This window comes from Myodes glareolus, chromosome 27 (assembly GCF_982192425.1).
Source record: "Myodes glareolus chromosome 27, mMyoGla1.1, whole genome shotgun sequence".
Classification (NCBI taxonomy): Eukaryota; Metazoa; Chordata; class Mammalia; order Rodentia; family Cricetidae; genus Myodes; species Myodes glareolus.
This window is the reverse complement of record NC_142052.1, coordinates 34,541,794-34,555,943: the sequence shown is the minus strand read 5'-3', so window position 1 is coordinate 34,555,943 and position 14,150 is coordinate 34,541,794. Positions and strand designations below refer to the sequence as shown.

General features: G+C 45.6%; 1 protein-coding gene across 5 annotated transcripts in view; it reads right to left on the bottom strand.

Moving 5' to 3' along the window:
- Positions 1-14,150, bottom strand: part of Akap19 (A-kinase anchoring protein 19) — a 56,771-nt gene that overhangs the window by 7,185 nt on the left and 35,436 nt on the right. The window contains exon 1 of one of the 5 annotated variants that reach the window (XM_085684262.2): positions 12,400-12,484. The exons of 3 other annotated variants lie outside the window; for them this stretch is intronic. The gene's annotated coding sequence lies outside the window, so the exon portion shown is untranslated. Of the gene's footprint in view, positions 1-11,786; positions 11,924-12,399; positions 12,485-14,150 lie in introns of those variants that run through there. One more of the 5 variants, XM_048456022.3, reaches the window with a different exon arrangement.

Here is a 14,150-nt window from a genome sequence, read left to right as displayed (position 1 = left end):
GGAAGCAGCGGTGGCCATCCACATAACTGACAAAATTCAGCTTCAAACTAAAGCTACACAGGAGAAAAAGGAGGGCGCTTCATTCCTGATCAAGGCAACAATTCTCCAAGATAACATTACATTACTAGACATACATGGAGTAACTCTGGGGCGCCCGATTTCATAAAAAAAAATATTGCTGAAATTAAAGATAGGTTAATACCAACCCAGTGCTAGGTAATTTCAATAATGCACTTTCTCTAAGAGATAACTCATCTGGAAAAAGAATAGAAGAAACATTAGACATTTTACATCAAATGGACTTAATAGCATAATATTCCACCCAAACATTCTATTCAGCAGTCTATGGAAGCATCTCTAAACTAGACCACATCCTAGGATGCAAAAAACAATCTTAAATTCAGAAAAAAATAATTCCAAGTGCCCTTTTCAGCCATGATGCAATAAAACTTAAAAGTGATTGCAAACCAATTTATATTAAGTGTAAAACTCATGGAGATTAAATGACTTATTATGGACAATGAACTGGCCAAAATAGAAGTCAACATAAATTTTTAAAAGTTTATGTAACTAAATGAAAATGAAAACACAATAATACCTTTGAGACATTTTTTAAAAAGTTCTTCAAGTACCCTTTATAGCTCTATATGCCTACATTCAAAACAAAACCAGAAGGAGCACAAATAAATGATTTAATGATGCAACTCAAGAATTTAGAGAAACAGAAGACAAGGATCTCTACGATGAAAACTCCAATCTCTGAAGACATTATAAAATACAAAGACCTCTCACATTCGTGGGTTGTTAGAGTTAATATTGGGAAAATGGCTGTCCTACCAAAAGTGATATAGATTCAAAGCAATCCCAGTCAAAATACATATATCAGTCTTTACAGATATGAACAAAAAATTCATACACAGTCAGAGGAGACCCATGATAGCCAAAGCAGTTCTGACAAAAAAAAAAAAAAAAAAAAAAACAGTACTGGAGGGTGATGTGGGAGTCCCCTCTGTGTGCTGTGATTGCTGTTGATGAATAAAAAAACCTGCCTTGGTCTGTTGATAGGACAGAGCTTAGGTAGGTGGGGAGATGAAACTGAATGCTGGGAGGAAGAAGGGCGGAGTCAGGAACGCCATGGATCAGCAGCCAGAGGTAGACATGCTGAAACTTTTCTGATAGGCCATGACCTCGTGGTGATATACAAATCGATAGAAATGGGTTAAACAAAGATGCAGGAGTTAGCCAATAAGAAGCTAGAGCTAATGGGCCAAGCAGTGTTTTAATTAACACAGTTTCTGTGTGATTATTTTGGGGCTAAGCTAGCTGGGTGGCCAGGACAAACAAGCAGCCTCCTTGCAACAAGAGGGATGTACCATTCCAGATTTCAAGATATATTATAGAGCTATAGTAATAAAAAACAGTGGGGCTGGAGAGATGGCTCAGAGGATAAGAGCGTTGCCTGTTCTTCCAGAGGTCCTGAGTTCAATTCCCAGCAACCACATGGTGGCTCACAACCATCTGTAATGAGATCTGATTCCCTCTTCTGGCATGCAGGCATAATGCAGGCAGAACACTGTATACATAATAATAAAATAAATAATAATAAAATAAATCTTTTTAAAAAAAAACAAGTGTGGTAATAGCACAAAAACATATATATAGACCAACGTACAAAAGAGAAGACCCAAACATGGGATACCGGCAGCCACCTGGTATTTGACAAAGAGACCAGAAACACAGTGGAGAGAAGGCAGCAGCATCAACAAAGGCTGCTTGGAAACCTGGACGTCCACATACAGGAGAATGACATCAGGTCAGTGTCTGTCACTTGCATAAAATTTAGCTTCGCATGAATCAAATACCATAGAGTTTGAAACCCGAAATACTAACGCTGTTAGAAGACAACATAGGCACTCCCGTGCAAGATGTGAGTGCAGGAAAGGATTTTATGAGTAGGGCTCTGTTGGCCCAGGAATGGAGGCCAACAGTTGGTAAGCAGACCTCATAAAGCTAAGGAACTTGTGCACAGCTAGGAAAACAGTCAAGGGAAGAGGAAGGTCATTGGGTGGGAGAGAATCTGCCAGCTGCACATCGGACAGACCTAATAGGATAGCATAGAAAAAAGTCAAAAAACCAGAATGCCCCATTTTAAAAATGGGCCTGGGACTTGACCAGACAGTTCTCAAAAGAAAAAATAACAAGAATAAGGCTCGGGCAAAGGTCTTAAGGAACTAGACGGTATGGGGCTTTGACTTCTCAGCCACCACTGTAGACTGTGCTTGTGACTGCTCCCCCAATGCCATATTGACATTTCATCCTTCACATGGCAGTGTTCAACTGGAAACTCTGGGAAATAATAGTGTTACGGTAATACCGATGTAATGAAGAAATCCCAAACTCCCACCCTTCGCTACCATGAGAGGATGCGGGACACTTTTGATTCCAGGGCCGACTCTGAATCTGCTGGTGTCTGGGCTGAACTGGACTTTCTAGCACATGGACTTTCTAACACGTCAGAAGTGTGTTCCTGCTGTTGGTAAACAGTCTACTGGTATTTGGTTGAAGCAGTCGGAACAGACAAACACACACACAGCATATGACGCAAGTACCCGCTACTGTACTCATAGCACAGAAACAGCCAAAGACAACACATAAGTGAGAAAGTCATATTCCAGGAAGACTTCCGTTCTAAAAAGAGGCAGCCAGGCATGCGCACGGGCTAAGCAGAAGTAGGTCTCACTTTAAGCATAAAATCATCATTTAAACAAAGATGACACAATCCAGACTCTATTCACAATGTTAACAATACACAACATCCAGTAAAAAAGACTACAAGTCACATAGAGAAACGAGAAAATGACCTGCAGTCAAGAAAAGAGATGGTTGCTTGTCCTAGTTAGGGCTTCTATTGTTGTGACGAAACACCTTGATCAAAAGCGACCTGGGAAGGAAAGGGTTGATTTAGCTCACACACCCACACTGTAGTCCACCACTGAAGTCAGGACAGCAGCTCACACAGGGTAGGAACCTGGAGGCAGGCGCTGATGCAGAGGCCATGGAGGGATGCTGCTTACTGGCTTGCTCCCCATGGCTTGCTCAGTCTGCTTTCTTATAGACTCAGGACTACCAGCCCAGGGATGGAGGCACCCACAATGACTGGGCCCTCCTCCGTGGATCCCTAATTAAGAAAATGCCCTATGGAATTACCGACAGCCAGATCTTATAGAGGCATTTTCTCAGCTGAGGTTCCTTCCTCGAAGATGTCTTTAGCTTGTGTCAAGTCGACGTAAAACTAGCCAGCATACTGCTAAAACCCCCCATGATACCCATGTTCAATAGTTAACAGAATTTAGTAGAACTTACTCAAACTTTCAAATAAATATATTCAAGGATGTGAAGGAAAAATATGATCATGAAAATTAATCAGAATCTCGTTGGCAAAATTGACATTGTACGATTAAAAGAAAATACAAATGCAAGAAGAAAAGGGTATATTATCTGAAATAAGTGATCCACTGAAAATGAGAGGGAAATATTTAAAAATCAAAACATAGCAGCCAAGAAGAAGATAATCCAATATCATTCATTATCCAAGCTGTGAAGAATTGCATGCCTTAAACTCAGAAGACAGGAAAGGGGAAGCACAGAAGAAAAAGATGAAAAAAAGGCAGGCGGATCTCTGTGAGTTCGAGGCCAGCCTGGTCAAGAGGTGGTTCTAGGACAGGCTCCAAAAGCTACAGAGAAACACTGTCTCCAAAAAAAAAGAATGCTACAAAATGAACGTGGCGGGTCTGGTGATTCCTGGTGATTCTTGTCCTCTCAGCTATTCAGGAGGCAGGAACCAGATGGTGCTGAGTTTTTATGCTGCTTAGGAAACTTACACCATGTCTTTAAAAGGTCAAATAAAAATAAAAGGCCTGGGGGTACCGCTCTGGGCTAGCCTTGACTAATGTATGAGCAGTTCAACCTCCTGAAGCACAAATTCAAAAGGGCAGGCAAAACACAGAGAGAAGACACATGAGCATCTCCCATGTAAAAACCACTCAGAAGAAAATAGACTAAAATCCCTAATTACCAACAAATTAGTTAGTCAAAAAATAAAATCCAAGGAAACAAGGCCTTCTGAACACAGCGTGACTGACTGACGCACTGATGAACTCACAGAGACTAGGGCAGCAGGCCAGGGCCTGCCCAGGTCTGTAGCAGACAGGATCCCAGCACTGAGAGAAGTGGACACAAGTCCCCGCCCCCTAACCCCAAAGCTACCTCCAACTGAGAACCACTCACAAATGAAAAATTAGTGCTCTCCAAATAAATAAAAATAGGTAGATAAATAAAAAACAGTAGCCGAATGAAATACCTGTTCTCCCAAAGGTCCTAAGTTCAATTCCCAGCACCCACATAGTGGCACACAACCATCTATAATAGGATCTGGTGCCCTCTGCTGGAATACAGGTATACATACAGGGAACTCATACCTAAAATATAAATAAATAAAAAGTAATAAAAAACAAACAAACCTAAAATCCAAATGTACAAAGAACTCCCAAAACTCAATAGCAAAACTGAAGGATTTGATCAAAACATGCAGACTTTCCCCTCACTGTGGAAGACTCGGAAGGCGACTAAGTTAAGAAAATCATCATATGGCATTAAGGAATTACAGGTTAGACCAACACTCAGATACAGCATAGCCCAATAGAGTAGTGAAAAGTTCAAACCCCCAGAAGGAGCGGAGTGTGGAGCAGGATCCTGTGCACTGGAGGCGAGAACACGGGGTGATGTAGTCACATTGGAGACAGATCAGCACCTTCTTACCCACTGAACACACTCTTTCTCCACGATCCAACAATGTCGCTGCTTGGCAACCACCCAAGTGAAAACGAAGGCCCACACAGAAGTCTACACTCCAGGGACATTTTTGCAACTGCTAAGACTTAGGAACAACCAGTCAGCCCTCAGTTGCTGAATGGATACATCTAGATAACGGGACAGTGTTCAGCACTAGACGGAAATGAATTATCTAGCCCATCTGAAAGGACTGTGTGCTAGGTCACTCCGACTCTGACATTTTAGAAAGGGCAAAGCTAGGGAGACAGTGAAAGACAGGGGTACAGGATGATGGATGGAGGTTGGTAGAAGGGACAGGTGAACAGAAGATTCTAGAGGCAGTGAAAGTAATTTATGTTACTATAATGCTGGGAATTAAACACGTCAAAACCCATGAATTATATAAAACCAAGAGGGAACCCTAATATAACGTGTAGACCTTAGGTGTTCATGGCGTAGCAAAACAGTTGCATCTTTTGAAACATGGGTGTCATTCCATGGAAAGCCGAGGGAATGCAGTCAGGATGTCCGAGGACTCTGTACCTCCCGCTCAATTATGCTGTGATCCCAGAACTCATCCTGAAACGTCTTTTGGAAATCTAACTATCTACTGTCTGTAAGAGGCGCAGTTTAAGTATAAATATGTATGTGACTGATAGTTTGAAAATACATGAAGAACCATAACTTGGCAGAACTAGAAGGAGAAATGAGCCACAACACAGCTGGGAGATTTATATTGCTTGGCAGGAATTGATTATCCAGAGACAAAATGAATCTACGTTTTAAGCATGGTCCTCTGAACAGAGACTCAGAAATGAGGGTATTCCTGTCATGTGCTTATGGGACATTCACCAGCGTAGACTGAGTATAGGAGAGTTGAACAGATGTTAAGGCTTGAAAGTCTACAGAATATATATCCCAGTTGCCCTGGTATTACATTTTTTAAAACAATAAAGTTGTTAAATAAAATTGTTAAATAAATAAAATAAAATTGTGCGAAAAGTCCCACATATTAGGAAACAAATCATTGTTAAGTCACCCATGGGGTGGAGAGGAGATTGAAAAGGAATTAAATCTATTTCCAGCTCAATAAATGCTACAATGTATTAAAATCCTGAAATGAATCTTTAAATGTAAAATAAATTATATAGACTTGAATTCTTGTAGCAAAAACAAAGCTTAAATTTCACCTTAAACTAAAAAGGAAAAATTAATCCCAAGAAGGAAGGACATAAATGATCTAGAAAAGGGTATCAATCAATAAACCAAAGCAACCAGTGCTGTTTAAAATGACCTAATAAAACCGAGCATAGTGACAGGTGCCTGAAATTCCAAAAGCTCAGGAGACAAAGTAGAACCCAGAGTTTAAACTGTCACAGACTACACACAAGGAAAAGTTATCTAAAAAAATAATAATTAAGAAAACAACTCAGCTGGGGGGGGGTGCACGCCTTTAACCCCAGTACCTGGGTGGCAAAGGTAGTCGAATCTCTGAGTTCGAGGCCAGCCTGGTCTACAAAGCAAGTTCCAGAACAGTGGGGACGGTTGCACCAAGAAACCCTGTCGTCGTCATCATCGTCATCATCATCATCATCATCATCATCATCATCATCATCATCATCATCACCATCAACCAAAAATAAAAAACAAAACAAAACCAACCAAAACCACAACTCAAATCTGTCAGGCAGAGAACAGCTAAAAGCTCGCCTTAAACTCTAGATTGGGTTTATGGTTGGCTCATTTTATGTAACATTCTAAACCTTTCACAGGGTTCTGTGAAGCTCTCTGCTTCACCTTATGGCTTTTAAATGGGCTTTGCCTTGAATTAATGCAAGCCTACACACACACACACACACACACACACACACACACACACACACATTTCAAACATGTATTATTTATGCAGTATCAGTTTCAATGCAAATATGCTTAATAAAAATGCTAATTCATTAAAAAACATACTTGAAGGAACCATGAAGTAATGCTCTTGCCACGCAACCACAAGAACCCAAGTTCAGTTCCCAGTATCATGTACTTAACAGAGGAGATAGGAGACATGAAGATGCATCCAGAATCCTGGCACTGGGGTTGCAGAGACAGGCTAAATCCTCGGACTTGCTGGCCAGTCTAGTTGAACCTGTAAGCGCCAGTGAGGACATGTCTCAAAAACTAAGATGGGAAGTAACTGGAGAAGAGAACCAGTGTCTTTCTCTGGCACATTTACACACGTGTGCACGCACACACACACACACAGGATCCTCCCTACAGAGGCATGCAAAATACCTAAGTTATTTTTTTAAAATATGTCACTGAGTTTGTGACAGCATATTTGTCATTATTTGTTGTCTAATAATTTATCCAACAATTCCGTGGTCTTTTTTTTTAAGGATCCATGAAAACTGAGTGTAAAAACTGGGGGTCTTTGTTCTGGGAACATTGAGAATCACTCACTTGGAACATAAATTTACAGGAGGATTCAAGGACACGGTCAAACAAACAGACTCCACTTAATGCTCCTCTTCGCCAAAAAGCAAAGCTAGACCTTGCATAAATCCAATCCTGACGTATCTGAAGGTCACCAACAGAACATCTGGCTCAAGGGGCACGCATAGCGTGTGGCTGCCCACCAAGAGCTGTCCCAGTGAGCGAGCTCCCATGCGTTCATGCCTGGGGCCGGGTTCTCAGTGCGAGGTAGAGAAAATAGCATTGCTAAGTGCAAGGATGATGGTTGAGCTTCTGCAAACCAGGTGGAGACCTTGGAAACCAGGTGGTTTGGTTTTACGTGCCAACAAACAAGGCTCCACCACGGACATGGTAAAAAACCAGGTGGGGAATCCTCTGTGTGAAGGATCTGGAACTGCCTGAGAACAGAGCTGCTCTGGGTCGCTCTCCTTCCCTTTTTCTCTGGAGTGTCTCCTAAAGCTAGGAGCGTCAGACTATTTTAAGTGAGCTGTGTCTTAAGACTGTAGTTATGAAAAGATGTGTAATTCGAGGTTGAGAGCCATCACTCGGGAGCCGGAAGTTAGAACTGTGACGTATGCTTTTCTTTGGCTGGGAAAGCCTCTCTCGCGTGTCCTGTCGTCCAAGCCGATTTCTCCCGTGGCCCTTGCAGGCTTTACCTGGCCACTCCCTGATGAGGGCAGATACCGAACTCTGAGCCTGTCTTAGTTCCTCCAGTACTATAAATGTGTCCTGGAGCAAAGTGAGACGTAGCTTCTCGCCAATTAGTTAAAAAAGATCTAGAACCTCAGACCCAATTCTCAAGGCACGTAGTGTCGCGTGTTCACGTGATCGTGTTCATGTTAAACCACAGTGCCTTTTAGCAGCTGGACCCTCAAGCAGTAGTCCATGGCATAGGGCAGGGAAAGAGTTTCTTTTCTTCCCTCTCCATTCAATTTAGGCATTATGTGAAACCAATTCAGCTACATCAGAACAAGTAGCGAGCGCAAACAGCAGGAGGGAATTAAGTGCTGAGCACTAAATTAACCTCCAGGCAGCAGTGTGTCTAATTCTGAGCATCGAGAAGCAGCCTGGCTCTTAGGCGGAGACACAAGAGAACTCGGAGTTCAAATGCACTTGGACGCTAGGTCAGAGAGAAGAACTCGAAAAAGTTGGCTGTTTCAAGCTTACGGATTCTTTCATGATGCCGTACTCTGTACATCTTTGCTAAGGAGTTATCACATCTGCTGCCTGTGGCTGATGGGACAGTGGTCCGAGGGAGGGCGGGCTCACGGAAACACATTTAAAAGCTCTGGACTTCGCACACACACAATGGTGGCACTAACTCCTCCTCCTCCTCTTCCTCCTCTTCCTCTTCCTCCTCCTCCTCCATGCTGGACTGTTTTCAGCATCCAAGTCTATCTCTGGCTTCTGGCCCTTCTTTAACTTGAAACACCCCCCCACTCCTCCTTATCTGCACCCCGCACCCTCTCCCCACTTCCCTACTTACACCAAAGACTGTCTTCAAGGATGGGGAAGCCCCATCTCCTTGCTACAGACTTCCCAGAATTCCCTCGAGCCTCTAGAATTCTCATGTCCTGGTGTCTAGACTATTGAGTTTGTAAGTGCTCTCTCCTGGTGAGAACATTCCTCACGGGGAGCAGTCGTTTTTTTTTCTTTCCCTTTCTTTTCTTTGACACAGAATGTTTCCTTGCGTCAAAGCACATGAGCAAGGATGTTTCTAAAGTATGTCCGCTCTCCAGAAACCTGTGTCTTCAGTGTGTTATGTGTTGGGAATAGGCAGTGGGTTTGATGCTATTCGCTTTGTTCAGACTGTTCATATACAAAGGCTTCTGCAGAGTTGGAGAAGTGGACCCGGGTTAATGTTTACAATGTTCTGATGATGATACTCCCACAGAAGACACATCTCTACTCCACAGGACTCCGTGGCATCCCTGTGTCTCTGCCATCTAGATTCTTGGCTCTGTCTACCTTTAGCCCTTGTGAAAAATGTGTGATTTCTCTACTCTTCATTTTAAGAATTGAATTCTTAAAATACAGTGTTTTCCATACCACAAGCTACCTGGAGTTATTTACTATTGCCCAAACTTGGAACTTACCAACATTCTGATCCCTCCAATCTGGTGCATAGTCTTCACTGTGCGTTTGCTATGGAACACGGGCCCTAGTTAGCAGAACCCTAGAATCCCATGGCAGATGGTGCATTAATTAATTAGAGAAGGAAAGCGGCTGTCTTTTGCCTTATGAGCCTCAAGCTGGCAAGGATAGGGAGGACTATGGGACAAGCTAAAGCGGTGAACGGCCCTTGCCTTCCTGTTCTGATCACTCAGAGTCTAACAACCGAGAGAACCTGGAGTCGTGAACACACGAACGTCCGGGAATCTCCTGAAAACCTGTGGGACGGTCTCAAGAAATCATGCGCACAACTTGGTCCCAACGTTAGCGTCTAATACTAAATACGGGAGAAAATGAATTAGAATTCCCAAGCCCTATAGACGAGTTTGATATAAATCTCCAGTGAAATTAAAGGCCTGAGCAGGCAAGGCTGGGCAGGGGGTGCAGAGGTCTGTATTTCTACCAGTCGGAAGCTGACTGGTTCCCTTGGAGTCAAACCCGGAGGCTAGACACCCCCCCCCCCCCGGCCAAGGCACTTAATTAAACTTTCCTTTCCTGAAATCCTTAGAGAAAAGACCGACAGAGTAGAACAATTTAAGCACCGAACTCCCCTGACTCACAACTTTCTATAGGGACTAACTAGATTGCCAGCCACTGCTCTGACTTTCTCAGTTCTTTGAAGTTCAGCAATCGGCCTGAAAGTGGATGGTATTAACCTCATTTTATGGTCTGTAGAAGAGTACATACCAGGCTTCAAAGTTCAAACCTCCAGAGCCATTTCTAGCCTGGCCCAGGCTCCTCACGGTGCAGCATTTCTACCATGCCTTGGGCTCCTAACTGGGCAACCTTCAGCACAAAAGGACCCGTGCTGGGCATTCTCGAATGTGAAGAATTAACACAATGACTATCAGAATCAAAGTTGAAATGTATCTTTTAAAGTGGAAATTAGAGGTTTAAAGAGCTAGAAACCAAAAGAGAAAGCGGTCCACCTACGAAGCACTAAGCCGCACAATTTAAAGATTAATAAAGTCTACCTGACATCAAATAAAGGGCATCTGTGGATGCTTTGGTCAAGTCAGAGTATTTACTTTATGGTAGAAGGTCCGTATTCTGACTGTTCACAATAAAACTGCTGTTTAATCAATTTTGGTTATTCAAAATTTGGTTAAAGACTAAACCTGTCATGGCTTCTGAGCACCTATATGTACCGCGTGAGTTAATGATCCCCTCCTCGTACAGCCAGCCAAACAGACGCGACTGTCGCTTCAAGCCTTTCATTTCTGTTTTCTCCTTTCTTTCTGTATTTTTTTGGGGGGGTGAGTGGGATCGACTACAGATGGAAGTTTTACATTTCCTTTGCAAAACGAAGAATTCTTGCGTGTAATTTCAGAAGTCGGAGGGTTCTTGGCTAGGGCAGGACTGAGGAGACACGGGTCCCAAGAAGCCCTCGCCAGCATGGCCTTGCTGACACAAACAGGATGTTACCCTCCAAACACAGGGAGTTTTCTGACTTTGGAGTGGCCAATCAAAACCTGGCTGCTGCCAGAAGTGAGGTGTGGACAGTCTATTGAAATTCACAGGGCGGGCAGACCACTAGACGAAAGTACTAAAGTTATTAGAAAGAAGAAAGGGGTAAAATCTGAAGTTACACTTTGTCCAGAACCATTCTGCTAAAATAACGTTAGTCCCCGTCTATACGGGCAATAGAGCTATCTCAGGAACCATAAACAACCTCATTCGAAGGAAAACCAGATTATCCGCCTGCTGATGTTGCCACAGTAGAAGGAGACTCTTTAATTCCCCGAAATTGTACCCCAAAATCTCCATCTGATATTTAGATGTGGCAGTTTATGTGGCTAGTCACTAGTTTACAATGTGGTATTACCGCCAGTAAAGGACGGGGAGGGGTCAGACCCGAGACAGAAACTCCCCGCTTCTCAGAGCCTTCTCTGACGGCTGAGGATCCCAACGGTCTACTCGTTCACGTCTTTCTCGTTTGCATGATTTCCCCTCAAGATTCAGCCTCCCACGGCTTCCAAGAGTACAGGCATCAATACTTCGCTCGTCATGTGCCACTCAGCACAAGCCTGACAGGTTGGCGTGCGCCTGTAGCGGCCTTCACCTGAAACCCTTCATTCACTCTTCAGGTGGGAAGGGAATCTGCATCTCACAATGAAATACTTGAATCTGACGGCTGGGAACAAGATCGGGAGGGCGGAGCTAGCGGCTCAGTTAAGGACCTGGGTCGTGAGGACGTCTCCAGGACAGCTGTGAAATGTTACATACATTTAACTCCCACAACTCCAGCTTTCCTGGCTTGGAAAGTCAAAAGGTCACAGCAGCCGAGCAGGGCACTCACCTCCCAGATGTTCACTTACCCTACACAGGGGCGGCGTAGCTGTGCAGCCATCGCGGGTCTGCATGGCCTCGGCGTGGGTGCTCGGCGAGCCTCATGCCCCTGGCCGCAGCCGGGGCTCCCGAGCGAGGAGCTGCTCCGGGAAGGCGCTGGCGTCAGGGTGGGAGCCGCAGCCTGAAAGGACGCAGCGTGGCGGGGCTGCAGGGACAGCGACTCCGCTGTCTCGTGAACGCCAGCTGGGTCAAGTTAGTGGCCGCTCCCGGAGGGCGGGCGTCCTGCGGCCGTGCCCCCAGGCTCCACCTCCTGAAGCCAACCCTCCCCGCTCTACTCGCGAGTTCGCGGCCCTCACCCGGTGGTATCCTGCAGGTGGAGCCAAGGGAAGCGGCGGCTACCGAGCACGCCCTCCGCGTTGGCACCGCCAGGGTGCTACTCCACCCAGCGCTGAGTCCCAGGCACAGCCGGAGAGATCCAAAGGGCTGGGCCACCGCTCGCACGCCGGTCCCTGGCACGCTATCCACGCGGCGCCACCTCCCCAGCGGGATCTAGATCACCATTCCCGAGTACGAAAGCAAAGTGAGCTGGCCGCTTCACTCTCCCGCCCCACCGCCCCGGAGCCACCTGGGCTGCGACATCACCTGATCTCCGTCCGCGTGGGAGCAGGCGCGGCACGCCGGGTGCTGCATCTTGGCGCCGGCCGGCTCCGCAGGTGACCTCCTGCAGCCTGGCCCCGGCTCCGGCCCTCCCCGAGAAGGCTCCGCCGCCCTGGTGCCGGCTTAACAGGGAAACTGTTTTGACCCCAGGAGTCACACCTCGCAGCTCTACCCTGCAGACTCCGCCCGACCAAGGACTGGGCACCGCGAGAGAGCGAAGCAAAAGTGCTCCGGAGTATTTACAGATTTGAAAATGCACCCCGTCTTGCACTTTTCTATCCTCCTATATACAATGATCGACACGCTTGTTTCTCAAAACAAAATATCCTGAAAGACCATTCTCTTACTCTTTAACGAAGCAGGGACCTCCAAACACGGCCATTATTCAGTTAGACCTTGCTGTCGCTCGTTTCATGTGATGCCTGCGTCTGTCTCCGAGATTCCCAGCGAGAGCAACAGCCCCAAGAGAATGACAAAAGAACCATTATTTTAGCCTGTTCCACAATGGATTGTCAAAGCAAAATTCATGCCTCGAGGGACCTCACTGACAACTCTTTTGGCTCCTTCGCATTACAGATGACGATGCTGAGGCTGAGACCTGCCTTAGGAATGTGGGGGACAGAGAACTAGGTGGACTCCTGGGAGTCCACAAGCCAGGCAATCCAAAGGGTAATCTTCAGGTCCCACAAGGGACTCTGTCTCAAGGGAATAAGTTCAAGAGTAGTTGAAGACACCACTCGAGGACCTCCTCTGGCCTCTGCATGGGCACACTCCTGCACCCCCCACCCCTGCATGCACACACACTCGCACCTCCACACCTCCATGCACATACTCCCCACACCCACACACACCCCCATCTGCATGCACACGCTCACACTCCACACACACCTGTCATCGCACACTCCCAACTACACACACACCTGCATGCACACACTTCTCACACACCAGTATGCACACACCCACACCTGAATGCAACACTCCCCCATATCTGCATGCATACTTCTGCAGCCCCACACAATTGCATGCACGCACTCTCGCACCCCCATGCACCTGCATGCACCCCCTACACACACACACACACACACACACACACACACACACACACACAAAACCCTGAGGCCTAAGGCTGGCACTAGCAGGCTCTCTGAAGGTCCAGTTCAGTAAAGAATGGACCCTGAGAGCAGAGGGGTTGGGAAGCCATCAGACCTAGGTCAGCCTTAAGAAAGTTGGGTGCTTTTAGTTTCTGTTCTGTGTAAATCAGCGAAGGGAACTTTTACCTGAAAAATACTGTGGCTCAAACATGTAAATGTGTGACTAATGGCATCAGGGTGCGGACATCATTAAATTGATTTGTTTGATAAGCAATTATCTTAATATACAAAATTGACTGTAGCTAGGTGGTGCATGTATTCACACACAATTCAGCTCAATAATTATGATCAAATGCAAGGCTCTACCTTGAGGCTCAATTCCTGTGCTATTTGCTTGCCCTTGCCTTTCTCAGCTTTAGGGTTCAGTCAGTCTGTGTTGCTATGATTCTAAGAGATCGGGAGGGATGGATGCTGGTCCTTGATGGCCTCCAAGAGAGAAGAGAAAGAAAACTGTGGTTGTGCATCCTAGTTACTAGGGCAGAAGAAGAAAATGGGCGAGGCTAGTCTCCGGCCTCCATCAAAAGGGCACCCCGGACACACGCATAAGGCTTTCTTTGTCTATGCGCGTGTACGAAGTTGTAGAAT